The sequence below is a fragment of the Octopus sinensis genome, linkage group LG8 (genome assembly GCF_006345805.1).
Source record: "Octopus sinensis linkage group LG8, ASM634580v1, whole genome shotgun sequence".
NCBI classification, from domain to species: domain Eukaryota; kingdom Metazoa; phylum Mollusca; class Cephalopoda; order Octopoda; family Octopodidae; genus Octopus; species Octopus sinensis.
Genome location: NC_043004.1, coordinates 77,123,127 through 77,137,537, shown reverse-complemented (window position 1 = coordinate 77,137,537; position 14,411 = coordinate 77,123,127).

The following is a 14,411-nucleotide window of genomic DNA, read 5'->3' as shown; positions in this document are numbered from 1 at the left end:
CAAAAAGTTCCAGGATTAATTATATTTAACAAAATATAACTTATTTACCTAACATCCTTCGAAATAGTAACCTTGTGCAGCAGTACACCGGTCCCAATGTTCCTGCCACTTTCGGGACCCGGCCTGGAAGTTGGTTTCTGTAAGCGAGGACCTTCATCTCGACAGCGGTGTTAAATCTAGCGAATAGGGCGGGTGCGAAAGCGATACCATGTTGTTTTGGGTGAGAAACTTACGGGTGAGGAGAGCTCGGTGACAGGGTGCATTTTCGTCGTGAAAAATCCAATTCTTTGTGTGCAGTAGATTTGGCCGCTTTCGCCGAATGTCCTCTCTCAAACGCTTCAAAACGTTGCCGTAGAACTCTCGATTGACCCAGGGGACAAATTCTCGATGCACAATACCGCGGAGGTCGATAAAAACGAATGGCATGCTCTTGATTGAACTGGAATTTCGGTCGTGGAGATGAACGACTCTTCCATTGTGAAGACTGCTGCTTTTTCTCAGGGTCTTACCGGCAGACCCAATCCTCATCACCGGTGATGATCCTAAACATGAAGGACGGGTCATCAGTGGTACGCTGAGGGAGGTCTTGACAAATTTCGACGCGATGTTCTTTCAGATCAGGGGTGAGCAGGTAGGAGGCAAGCTTGGCAGAGACACGTCGCATGTTCATTTCAGACACTAGGATTGCCTGCACGGATCCATACGACAGATGAACAACATCAGCAAGGTCGTTCATTGTCTTCCGACGATCTTCATGCACAAGATGATATATTTTCTCCACATTTCCGGGGGTTACGCTCGTGGTAGATATGCCAGATCACTCATCGTCTTTCAGGGATGTTCTTCCGCTTTTGGTGCGCTCGTGCTACTCGAAACATTGCGTACGACCCATTGCCTCGTCTCCGTAATCTTGCCGAAGCATGCTCAATGCCTCTGTAGAAGACTTCCCAAGTTTAACGCAAAATTTCACGTTGGCTCCTTGTTGCAGCTGTCTGTCCATGACAAAATCCCATACTTGTTGTTGATGTTATTTAAGGCGTTTCCTGTTTGGGGGGTTATTTGTCATGGTTTTGTTAGCGAGGAAATTTTGTTTGTCTTGTACGGTGATGTGGGTAGGTGTAAAAATTGTCGGTCAGTACATTTCTCTCAAGGGGTTCTTTGTTCTATATAGAATTTAGTTAATACGCAAAAATGTTAATCTTTGTGTTTTATGGAGGAAGAAATCAAATGTAACTTTAAAAATTGATTTAAATATTTAAAAAGTAAAAAGGATAAATTAAAAAGGGAAAGTAAAAAGGAAAAGGGTCTTCTAACTTGCTTGCATATAAATATAAATACTATATATTGATGTGAGAGTATGGAGTAAGCTGATGCTGGTAATCTGCCAAGTACTGTGTAAAAAACCGGATAAAGTGTGGTACCATGAACGACTGGAGGCTTGTGAAGCTATTATATTGGAGATTTTGCAAGTAACACTGCGGCATTACAGAAAAAACCATGAAGTCACCAGTTAAAAAGAACAGGCAGGAAAGACAGATGGCACACTTACGGTACAATAAAAATTTAAGAAGACAGCTACGCATCTCAAATTCTGAAGGGAGAGCTGGGTTAGGAAGGATCTGAAAAGACCTAAAAAGAAAGAAAGGCAAAAAGGCATAGGCTCTCAGTATAGCAGAATGCTTGAGGAAGAGACGACTGAAACGAGATAGAGAGAGAGAAAGATAGATAGATAGATAGAGAGAGAGAGAGTGAGCAGGAGCAGTCTTTTCTCTTTAATCAACCACGACCAGGAGCACTCTCACTAGAGCAGAATGCCCTGGAAGAACACTTGAGGAGGGCATACGCAGACCCCGATCAATACATCCCACTAGAGCACAATACAAATCTGGTGTGGCTCGAAAATCCTAGAGTTTAACATGAAACCTCCACTACTTGAAATCAAACGAATGGTCAAGAAAGCGAAAAACAAGTCAACTCCTAACACGAACGGTATGCTTTACAAAAGATGCTCAAAGGTCATCAGATGGTTACATGCTAACCTAAAATTGGCGTGAAAGAACCTGCACGTCAGTAGCTAGGGGATGAAAGCAGATGGTGTATACATTGGTTATTTAACGGAAATTTTTATTTAACCAATGCGTTAATGAAAACTTAGTTTACATATCCTTGGTATCTACAGGAGAATTATGCACTATTAAATTGGTGCTTGCGTAAGCACCTTTAAATTTCGAAAGGTAAGTTCGACCGCCAGTTTATTTGGAAACTAATAGATAACAACACAAAATCTGATTACAAATGGTCAATATTAAGCAGTGTGCTATGATGTTGGAAATGCAAGGTGTGACCTATTCTTCGAAGAATCGTTGTTTAGACTTACGTCTGAATCTAATATCATAAACAAAAGAAATATATTTTGTTACGATGTAATCATTTATTCAACAAAACTTTTGAATCATTCCCTTGAAAAAATAGATCAAAAGAAAACCTTGATATTGTAACTCCAATCCGCTTTCCCGGGCCAATGCATTAGTTAGAATTCCATAGTATTTCTCTACTCATTTTTTTCTATTCATTATATTTACAATAAGAACTTCACTTTAAATCTCCTTAATTTTTCTAATTATTCTTCAGTTATCGTAAAAATCTTCTCCAGCTACCTTTTCAGAGTAATTTTAGTTTTCCTCCTGTTACTATACAATATTACTGTTTCTTTATGGACATAATTCTGGTTTAAGCACCTCATAAAACCCCTCATACCTTTTTCTTTTGGAATTTAACTGTTATTTTTAGCACAACTCACGACCACCTAATATCTTCCTCATTTCATTGTCTCTGTGACATGTATTGGTGCTTTTCAATATTTTCTCTCTGTCTATTTAAAACTCAGACTTAGAAATAAAATTTGAAAGAGTGGAACTTTTAGGACTTTCGTGGGTGGGAGAGGTTTAAAAATCTAAACATACTTTTTCTTTTCATAACCGTATGAATTTCCGCGTGTAGAACACAAAATCACAAAAATTTTCTGCAAATTCTAAAAAGAAAAAAAAAAGTTATGGGGTGCTTAAACCAGAATTCTACCTGTTTGTGAATCTTGTTTATTAGTATTCTTATTACTATATAGTGAAATAGTGAATTGTTCTTTCTGCTTGAATAATTTCCGCAAGTTCTCATATTGTCAATGACTTTTTGTTATAACAGATATCGTCTTCCCCGCAACTAATATTTCAAAATCTAGAAGTAATTTTCCATAAGCGTCCTCTGTTGTCTGTAAAAGTCTTGAACAATTTAGGAAGGTATGAAATTTCAGTTCTTTCCGTGGTCAGAGTTACAATTCTTTGATGCTTACTGCTATTACTGCCCCCTTTTCCTGCTGCCTGTTTAGTACCGGTCAGATACTTGCTTAAAATAGATGACCTAGTTTTCAAATAATACACCCGCAGACATACATATTTATATGGTAATATTATGATACCAATAAAGTTGTCTTGATGATTTGCTATCGAGAAACAAGAAAGTACAGTTGGTGTATTGTTTGTATATCAAACAAACCCAATTATGAGATGAATCGGTAGATGTTTAGTGAAAGGTTGTAGTAGAGAGAGAGAGAGAGAGAGAGAGAGAGAGTGAGAGAGAGAGAGAGAGAGAGAGTGAGAGAGAGAGAGAGAGAGAGTGAGAGAGAGAGAGAGAGAGAGAGAGAGAGCGCGTACACCAATTTCGATTGCCGATAGAAAGCCTGTGGATCTTGTTCAGTTTGACCGCTAAATTTCGAAAATTCAAAATTTATTGAAAATTTTAAAATTTGGTACATTAACGTAGCTTTCCAAGCTGAATCTCAGGGGATGTGTTGTTTTTCCAGAAAAATGTAATAAAACGTTATAGAGGTTTAAAGTTTGATCATTTCCCCTCAGTCAGAAGACACGATGTGAAAGCTGTCATTTTGTGCGTAAAAGCACGTGTTGTCAACTGTAAATAAAACAAATTTTGCTTTATGTACGCCATGTAACTCCTCATAACATTTTTATTTTGGGGAATTTTCAGAAAACTTTCGCGAATTTGTATTCTACACATGGGAATTCATGCGTTTATCCAAAAATAAAACAAAAACATTTTTGCTGCGTGATTTAAGGCCTATTTGGTTGTTATTTTTAGCACATCTGACGATCTCCTCAATGAGTAGAAAATATGTCAACACTTCTTTCTAGCAGACAAAATAATTCTCATGCTTGGCTTGTTGCTGTGGAAACAGGCATGAATGTGTCTGTGGCTTACGGTTGGTTAAAATTACCCAAACTTTGCAAACTTTAAAAGCTAATAACTCTTTATTTATTAATTTATGGCAAAAAAAGAATTTCAAAGCAGTGATTTGCATATAAAGCCATATCATTACACGGAATATGAAATCAATTCGCGCAGGAATTGAAGAGATTGAAAATTGGCAGCCAAGCAGAAAAATCCCAATTCTGTTATTTTATTTATATGCAATATCATGGAGTAACAGAATTGGGATCTTTTGCTTGGATGCCACTTTTGAATTTCTTCAATTTTGTTCCCGTATTTGATATAATGATGTAGTTTTGTGTGGTACCTATTGACGTAAGATTCATTTTCGCCATAAATCAATAAATAAAGAATTTATAGCTTTTAAAACTTGAAAATATTGGATAATTTTAGCCATTCGAAAGCGACAGACATATAGGTACCTGCTTCCATAGTAATAAGCGAAGCTGTTTCCATTGTAACAAGCCAAGCTACTTGTCCCTCTGTTGCTCCCTTATCCATCATGTGGTCATTTTTTCTGGTTACATGAGGTATGAGGTGATCGTGAGATGTGCTAAAAATAACAGGTAAACAGGCCTTAAATCAAGCACCGAGTTGCTGCTTTTTTTTGTGTGGAGGGTGTTTTGCATAATCGTATGAATTCCTGTGTGTAGAATACAAATTTCAAACATCTGATGAAAATTCCCCAAAGTAAAAAAGAAGTTGAGGGGTTATATGGCTTGTGTAAAGCAGAATTCCACCAATATTTCATTTGTTTAAACTTTGATATTAAAACAGAATTTTGACAACACGTACAGTCACACACAAAATGACAGCTCCCAAATCCCATTTTCTAACTAGGTAAAAATGACCAAACTTTAAACTTCTGTAACTTTTATTTAAAAATTTCTGGAACAAGTGAAATTCAGCGAGAAAAATTACATCAATTCTCCAAATTAGAAAATTTTCACTTAATTTTTCACATAAATTTTCGCTTAAATTTCACTAAAATTTTTCAAAAAGCGTAGCCAAACAAAAGATCCTAGAATTGTAATCAAATGGTTCGTAAAAACTAGACGATATTACAATTGTTTTAATAATGTTTTTTCTTTTTGCAAAGGAATCTTCAGCATGGTTGATATCTCACTGGGAATCTGAGATGGCAAAAAAAAAACAAAACCTGTTACAAAAAATGGTCAGACATAATCTAAGTCACACAGAAATTAACAGGAACACAGACACATTACAGTACACTGTTGTAAGGTATTTGTTGTTTTATCACCACTGCCGTTAATGTTGCAGAATGCGTATATATGACAACTCCGTTCCACATCTCTTTGGAGACACCTTTTCCGCAAATACAATCATCCTCCCACCTCACACACACAGGTAGATGTACAGAAATAAATGATTATAGAGGTAAATTCCAAAAGAGGAATGGGGTTCTAACATTCATACATTTCCGTAACATTAAAGGCGTACATTCTTTTTTCCTTCTTTTTCTTTATATATTTTTTTTTACTTGTTTTAGTCATTTGACTGCGGCGATGCTGGAGTATCACTTTGAAAGGGTTTTAGTCGAACAAATCGACCCCAGGACTTAATTTTAAAGCCTAGTACTTATTCTACCCTCGCTTTTTGCCGAACCGCTAAGTTCTGAGGACACAAACACACTAACATTGGTTGTCAAGCGGTGATGGGGTGTGCGCGCGCACACACACACAGACACACACACACACACATATATGTATACGACGAGTTTCTTTCAGTTTCCCGCTACCGAATCCACTCACAAGGTTTTGGTCGGCCCGAGGATATAGTAAAAGACACTTGCCCAATGTGCCACGCAGTAGGACTGAACCCGGAACCATGTGGCTGGGAAGCAATCTTCTTACCACACAGCCACTTTAATAATAGTTGTTCATAAATATAAGCTTTCGTTTGTCTAATCACACACACACACATACACGACGGGATCCTTTCGGTTTCTGTCTGCCAAATTCACTGAAAAGGCTTTGATCAGACCGAGGCTATAGTAGAAGACACTTGCCCAAGGTCCCACGCAGTGGGACTGAACCCGGAGCAATATTTTTGGGGAGCAAGCTTCTTATTTCTTTATTGCCTACAAGGGGCTAAACACAGAGGGAACAAACAAGGACATACAAAGGGATTAAGTCGATTACATCGACCACAGTGCGTAACTGGTACTTAATTTATCGACCCTGAAAGGATGAAAGGCAAAATCGACCTCGGCGGAATTTGAACTCAGAACGTAACGGCAGACGAAATACCTATTTCTTTATTACCCACAAGGGGCTAAACACAGAGGAGACAAACAAGGACAGACAGACGGATTAAGTCGATTATATCGACCCCAGTGCGTAACTGGTACTTAATTTATCGACCCCGAAAGGATGAAAGGCAAAATCGACCTCGGTGGAATTTGAACTCGGAGCGTAACGGCAGACGAAACACGGCTACGCATTTCGCCCGGCGTGCTAACGTTTCTGCCACACAACCACGCTTACGTCAATATGTATGTATATTATACATAGTGAAATGTGTACTTACATATAAGAAAATAACGTGTACGTACGCCGCTATATATATATATATATATATATATATAAAATACAAAATGAGACAAGAACGAAAAACATCCAAATAGACGATACAAAAAACACGGACGGGTCATTCGAAGCCTTTAATCTTCAGTCAAGAACCGGATCATCTTCGCAATTTAGGCCAAGATTAATCAACCGAAATTGCGAGGATGATCCGGTTCTAGACTGAAGATTAAAGGCTTTGAATGACCCGTCCGTCTTTTTTGTATCGTCTAATCGGATGTTTTTTGTTCTTGTCCCATTTTGTATTTTGTATATATATATATTATACATACATTCATATAGATGCAAACACGCTTGGAGGCATGAAAATCTATAACTATCCATTTATATATGTGTGTGTGAATAAAGTATAAATGAGTAGCAAAAAGGTACAGCTACTAATTCATTATGGTCATTTCAAGCGACTCCTTTAATTGATGAATGAAAACATTACATCATCGGAAAGAAGCAGTTTCGTCAGGTGACTGCATGAACTTCAAACATAGAGGAAAATATTAGGATAATATTAGCCCGTAAGATAGATAATTATAATGGTTATAGTAGATTAATCCCTAATAACAACTCCAATAACTTGGTTTTGTTAAACAAAGTTAAGGCATAAAAAAAATTCTTGAGAAACCAAATAGTCTTTCCTTCCTTCAAGCTAAGTTTGAAGAAAATATCTCTTTTGCATCTTACTTTTTTGGTCTCTTAAATATACTGCATTTTGTGGCATTATTTCAAGCCAGCTGACTTTTAAGTATGTAAATGCTAATAATACTAAGAATAGCACCGATAGCTCAACCTCAGCCAGTAGTAATGCAGACGAGATAATGAACATTAACGGAGCCAATAAACCACAGTCGGTACCCCATGTTTCACATATGCAACTATTATAAGTTGATTGCATAACATCTAGCGATAGAATCCATAACATTAGGGCTAATATAAATATAAGTAACAATACCAATTATAACAACAGGAGTAATATTGAAGTAATCCTTGATAGTAATTCTATGAATCTGAACAGTACCTCAAATGATGACTCTATAATTATTAATAATATGGTAGGAAAAACTAATAATAATGATTGCAATTGTAGGGCAAGGTCACATTGCCCGCTATTAGGTCAGTGTTTATATAAATGTACAATAATAACGGAAACTAATAACTCTATTTATATAGAGTGCTCTTTAAATATGAAACAAAAAAAAAACGCTTGAATAAGCATCTTCCATTCTTTAGACTTAGACATAAAGCCAGCAGTTCGTCATTATCTACGAAGATTTTGGGAATTCAAGGATAATGATATTAAATTCAGTGTGAAGTGGGATATAGTGCATAGAGTTCAGCCATGCACAAATAGTTGATATGGGTGTGATTTCTGCTGTATGGAGATATATGGAATATTTAAATATAGAGATAAAGACTAATTAATAATAAATTAGATCATAGAGTATCATGTGTTCATAGGATTACTCGCACCTTAAATAGTTTAGAAGCAGCTAATAATAAATACCTCATACTGTATCTTTGATGACAAGTTACTCAATGCGCTCATTCTTAGCTTACTCTCCGTGATATTGAAACCTGTTCAGTAATGCATTCTAATGACCCTTAGCCCCTCTATCCTTTATGTATAGCTAGCAGCGCTTTCTACTTATAGCACTCTCTAGTGATCTGATATTTATTTTTTGTCCTTCTTTACATTTTTATATCTTTTATATCCTTTTATATAATTTTTATATCTTATATTTAATTTTTTTATGCCTTTATATTATCCTTTTATGTATTTTTACAGTTTTACAGCTTATACATTTTTACATGCCTCACAGCAGACTTTAATCGCATATTCTGATATTTTAATACACATTATATTCATTATTTGATTGTGGGCCTAAATTTTAAAATGTTGTATCTGAATTTATATATATATTAAATATCTCAAATTTTTTATTCTGCCCTATCCTTATCCAGCCGTTATGATGTTGAATGTTTCTAAAATCAGCTCACTTTATATTAAAAGCATTATTTCGTAATAGATTCTATATATATTATTTTTACCAGGATATTTTATACACTACATTTACAAAAAGTTTTATTATTTCTCTTATATCTTAATGTATCTCTTTATTATAATTTTATGTATAATTTTATGCTTCGCCTATATATTTAATATTATATTTATTGCTATAATATCATAAATATGCTAAACTGTAGTGAACACCTTTTCCTATTCTCTGAATTTGATTTCCGCCCCTACTTCCTAATACTTATTCCAGTAGTTTTCAAGGTCTCCCCCTTTTTAATACGATAATCAAAATAAGTAGTATCAGCTCTCCCCATCCTTTTCCGTTTTTCTTATCATTCCCTCCCCATCATTCATTCCCTTATTACTATCCAACGCATTACCCACTTTGTAAATAAAGCCGGATAGTTTAGTAGGCCGACATGATATTAATTGATTTATCACCACCGACCAGAATACATATACAACCCCACTAAGACTTAATTCTAGCCGGTTGGAGATAATCCTCCCTCTTTCGTTTTGAAGTATAGACAACTGGGTAACTGATTTCAATTCTTCCCCCCTACTATAACCTCTACTATCCTTTAAATTATATTTGTTTTGTTCTGAGATAAATATTTGGTAAAATCATTCTGCCAAGTGAATAGCTGCAGAATCAATGCATTTTGGCTCTGTGGAGCTGTGACTGTGTTAAATCAGTTGAATGGTCCTTTATGTTTGAAGTTTATGCAGTCATCTGACGAAAACGGTTTCTTTGCAATGATGTAATATTTTCATTAATCGATTAAATGAGTCGATTGAAACGACCGTAATCAATGGACACATGTACCTCTTTTTTACTCATCTCTCTCTCTCTCTATCTATATATCTATATATATATATATCTATACAATATGTTACATTACTCGGTAGTCAAGATAAAACTCTGAGTTTCAGATGCCGAAGTGGAAATCCACAACACCATCTCTTCGGTTATCTGGCTATTTGAAAACGTTATGAAAAAATACCGTTAAATAAAGGGAAATTACTCTGTTATAACTCTGCTTGCCTGCGTACTTATACATCGCTCGCATTTTTCGTCATAAAAATTATATAAAAATACATAAAAAATATATAAAAATACATAAAAAATATATAAATTCTTCTTGGGACATAACATAGAAAGCATGTTCTATCTGTTTTCTTTAGGGGACCAAAAACGTAACAGAAACTTAGTCACATGTGGGCATGATCCGAAAAGCTCTGTCCTTGTATTTAGACATGTAGTAGGGTCTAAGCTGCTTTTCCAGATAAGCCATCTCTCCATGTCGCATAGACCGCACCTTCCGCTGCCGTTAGTATAGGGCTATCTATCAGTGCTAGGAAATATTTACCCATATTGAAGGCCACCTCGGGTGAGTAAACCAGATGACCTTCCTATTTCTATTATTCCTTTTCTTTACTGTTGGGCTAGTGATAGGTGTATATTTTATTTTATCGCTAAAGCCACTATCTTTTAAAGCCTTATTATAAACTGGGGCAACGCTATTGAAGATGTCCTCATCAGATGAGAGGCTAGAAATCCTCTTACTAATATTTTTAACTAAATTTTTGAATACTATAGGGGGATGGCATGAACCTACATTAATATAACTTAGTCTATCATTGGGCTTCCTATAAGGCTTATAAATATTCTTATTAAGATCTAAGGAAACGTCTAAGAAATTGACAACCGTCAAGTTAGTATCTATAGTTATACTAAGTCCGAAGTGCTTCATTAACTGGATAATATCCTTCCTAAAACGATCTTGTGCTGGTCCATTTGTATTAGCTGTTAAGGCGAGGGCATCATCTTTGTAGATGGCGAAATGTACGTTAGGGAATGTCTTACCTAAGGTATCTAGGAGAAAAAGTCCAATTAGATCACAGATGCCTGCCCCATCATATGAACCCATGCTCACATCGAAAGCGCCCTCTGTGTCGGTGTTTTTTACCCACTTTGCGTTCTCACTGAAAAGTAAGGTCTTTCTAGCATGGAAGATTATTTCCTTATCATTGGTACTAATTTCTATGAAGTCACTAGCGAAGATGAGGGCTTTATCTAGCAGTTCTTTAGAGATAGAGGCATAAAAATCAACAATATCGAATTGTGTAAACCTTAACAGCTAATACAAATGGACCAGCACAAGATCGTTTTAGGAAGGATATTATCCAGTTAATGAAGCACTTCGGACTTAGTATAACTACAGATACTAACTTGACGGTTGTCAATTTCTTAGACGTTTCCTTAGATCTTAATAAGAATATTTATAAGCCTTATAGGAAGCCCAATGATAGACTAAGTTATATTAATGTAGGTTCATGCCATCCCCCTATAGTATTCAAAAATTTAGTTAAAAATATTAGTAAGAGGATTTCTAGCCTCTCATCTGATGAGGACATCTTCAATAGCGTTGCCCCAGTTTATAATAAGGCTTTAAAAGATAGTGGTTTTAGCGATAAAATAAAATATACACCTATCACTAGCCCAACAGTAAAGAAAAGGAATAATAGAAATAGGAAGGTCATCTGGTTTACGCCCCCTTACTCACCCGAGGTGGCCTTCAATATAGGTAAATATTTCCTAGCACTGATAGATAGACATTTTCCAGTTAACCATACTTATAGGAAACTCTTCAATAGACACAATTTAAAAATTAGTTTTAGTTCAACTACCAATTTTAGTAACATAATCAAACATAACATACAAAAAACACAAGAAGAAAACAACTGTTCATGCAGGAATAAAGAATTGTGCCCGCTAAATGGAGCTTGCATGTCCAAGACCATCATATATGAAGCTACCGTAAACTCTATAACCACTAAAGACACCGTTTCGACGAAGAAATACGTGGGCCTTACAGAGGGTAATTTCAAGGCCAGGTTCAATAACCACACTTTGAGCTTTAGGCACTGGAACAAAAGAAAAGCGACACAATTGTCTAATCATATTTGGTCTTTAAGAGATAAAGGTGTCGATTATAACATACAATGGAAGATTTTGGCCAGATGTAAGCCCTATACTAACGGCAGCGGAAGGTGCGGTCTATGCGACATGGAGAGATGGCTTATCTGGAAAAGCAGCTTAGACCCTACTACATGTCTAAATACAAGGACAGAGCTTTTCGGATCATGCCCACATGTGACTAAGTTTCTGTTACGTTTTTGGTTCCCTAAAGAAAACAGATAGAACGTGCTTTCTATGTTATGTCCCAAGAAGAATTTATATATTTTTTATATTTTTATATATTTTTTATGTATTTTTATATAATTTTTATGACGAAAAATGCGAGCGATGTATAAGTACGCAGGCAAGCAGAGTTATAACAGAGTAATTTCCCTTTATTTAACGGTATTTTTTCATAACGTTTTCAAATAGCCAGATAACCGAAGAGATGGTGTTGTGGATTTCCACTTCGGCATCTGAAACTCAGAGTTTTATCTTGACTACCGAGTAATGTAACATATTGTATAGATAAATTTCCTCTATTTACATAATATTGAGGTCTCTTTCTTTCTTTTGTTATCTTACCGTTTTATCAATATATATATATATGTATATATATATATATACATGCACATAAAGAAGGCAGCTACCCATATACATATATATATATATATATATATATATATATATATATATATATATATATATATATAATATATATATAGGGTAGCATATTTTTCAATATAAAATAGTGTACATTTAAACACAAAGAGAAATTACCTATAACAGGCAATTTCTACACGCTAGGAGAGTCACGGCGACCGAAAACCACAAAATTTAAGCAATTTCAAAGGGAATGAAAAAAAAAATTAAAATTAAAATATGTTCCCTTTGAAATTGCTTAAATTTTGTGGTTTTCGGTCGTCGTGATTGTCTCCTAGCGTGTAGAAATTGCCTGTTATAGGTTAATTTCTCTTTGTGTTTAAATGTACACTATTATTTAGGCCTAAATAATAGATCTACAAATACAATATCCCTGCATATCTCACATCTATTTTCATTTCTCCACCTCACTCTCTATTTCGTATCTTATCTAAATAAACTATTGCTTAACCATCTGCTCATACTGTCTCCGATGAAGGAATATAATAAATATCCTAGAAACAGGTGTAAGGCCTATTTATAAATGTTCTAAAATCTACACAGCCTTGGTTTTATTTATCTCATTACGGAAAAAATTATATATATATATACAATAAATGAAAAAGTGCATTGTAAATAAACAACGACAGATAATAAAACGTATACGTATACTGAGTGTACAACCGGACGTTAAATGTATGCAACACACTCAAGACTTTTTTTAACAATAAGTTTTATATATACTGTACTCTGTACTCTTTCACTACAACTTTCTTCCACTCTTTCTTCCTGTTTCTGTTGTACCTGTATTTCAAAGGGCCAGCCTTGTCACACACTGTGTCACGTTGAATCCCTCTGAGAACTACGTTAAGAGTACACGTGTCCGTGGAGTGCTCAGCCACTTCTACGTTAATTTCACGAGTAGGCTGTTCCGTTGATTGGATCAACTGGAATCCTTGTCCTCGTAACCGACGGAGTGCCACGATATATATATATATATATATATATATATATATATATATATATATATATAGGTTAGTAGAGTTAGAGGCTGGAATAATGGTCTAAGAGATAAAAGTATCCGTTATACTACTGGGTTACTTATGTTAACCCTGGAAGTACATGTGCCAGCATATTATGCTTTTAGATTACAGGTAATGACAAAGATAAACAAGTGTTTGTCAGGAATCAAATTTAAAGTAAACAGAAAATGAAGAAATGGAGATTTCTCCATTTTCCGTTTACTTCATATATATATATATCAAATAAAATTAAAAACAGAACACAAAGGATATCGCGGTACACGTGTTTCAAGCCTTATAAATAATCCGTTCTTACATCAGTGTATTATTGATATAAAAGATGGTTTAACGCACTCTTCAGTCGTAAACATTGTTATTCCAAAGAGTTACATCACACTATAAAAAACAATGTTTGCGGCTGAAGAGAGCTTTAAACCATATATCAATAATACACTGATGTAAGGACGGATTGTTTATAAAGCTTGAAACACGTGTACCGCGATATCCTTTGTGTTCTGTTTTAAATTTTATTTGATATATTCTCTCTCACCTCTGCCACTATCTGGCATATACAGGTGCTTACACTTATCAAGTATTCTCCTTAAATTTACAGTATATATATATATATATATATATATATATATTATATATATATATATATATTATATATATATATATTATATATATATATATATATATACTGGCGCAGGAGTGGATGTGTGGTAAGTAGCTTGCTAACCAACCACATGGTTCCGGGTTCAGTCCCACTGCGTGGCATCTTGGGCAAGTGTCTTCTGCTATAGCCCCGGGCCGACTAATGCCTTGTGAGTGGATTTGGTAGACGGAAACTGAAAGAAGACTGTCGTATATATATATATGTGTGTGTGTAT